Source organism: Propithecus coquereli, unplaced genomic scaffold (assembly GCF_000956105.1).
Source record: "Propithecus coquereli isolate 6110/MARCELLA unplaced genomic scaffold, Pcoq_1.0 Scaffold58, whole genome shotgun sequence".
NCBI lineage: Eukaryota > Metazoa > Chordata > Mammalia > Primates > Indriidae > Propithecus > Propithecus coquereli.
The window spans coordinates 7278531-7279785 of NW_012151729.1; positions in this window are offsets into that span (position 1 = coordinate 7278531).

The window sequence follows — 1255 nt, forward strand, 5'->3', positions numbered from 1 at the left end:
TCATGTGAAGAGCCTCTATGTCAATATAAATAAAATTAAATTTCTTTCTGTGCACCTGTTGTCATATCATGTGAAAATAGCTGAATGGATTTTAACCAAATTCAAAGAATACATTGGGGTTAATCAAAACATAAATACAAGTTATTTGATATGCTCAAAATTCATCTTATAGAAATTCTGCTTCTGGTAATGCCAAACCAAGTTGTTTGTGACCAAAAATCTGGATGAGGACAACTAAAAAGCCTGGATAATACATTTAAAAATATGGCTGAAGGCAACCGAGAACCACCAAGAAAGTGAGAATTAGGGCAAAGATCTAAGAGAAGACAGAATTCCATAGAGGTGATCCTGGCAGTCAGTGCTGCCTCTCACCTTGAGGTGATTGTTAATTTCAACAACAGCGGCTAAGAGTCTGAGAAGCTGAATTTAGCATTCAGGATGCTCATCAGGCTGTGGGATAAAAATTGGAGTTTAGGGCTTGCCAAAGAAGAAGATTCTTCATCAAATCCGAAAGTTTCAGTTCAGATTGTAGTTGTAAGAATGAGTTAGAAATAGATTAGTTTGTATGGCAATGCAAGTTTGGCTTTGAATTATCACACTCAATACAGTTTGGGGCAATGTAGGAAGATAACATCATTCAGAGTCTTAGATATTTTCTATAGTTTTCATATGCAATATGTAATACTCAATAAAAATATTTTAGGCACAGAAGAAAAGATTTGACTAAAACAACAATAAACAAATAAGAGATAGAAACAGACAATGAAAACCCATCCACAGCAGATCCAGTTATTATGGTTAAAACAATTGTAATTAATATGTTCAAGGAATTAAAAGATGAGATGGATAATTTTGACAGGAAACTGGAAACTATAAAAAACCTAATAGAAAATTTGTAGCCCCAAAAATGCAACAACTGAAATTAAGAATTAAGTGGACAGGTTAAGCAGCAGCTTAGATACAGCTGATAAGAGAATTAGTGAACTGGAGGATAGAAGAAATATCCAGACTCAAGTATGGAGAAGGAAAAGTATGGAAAATACAGAGGAGAGTACAGATTATCCTTAACTTATAATGAGGTTACATCTTGATAAACCCATCGTAAGTTGAAAACATTGTAAGTTGAAAAATGCATTTAATACATTTAACCTATCAAACATCATAGCTTAGCCTAGCCTACCTTAAATGTGCTCAGAACACTTATATTAGCCTACAGTTGAGCAAAATCATCTAACACAAAGCCTATTTTATAAAA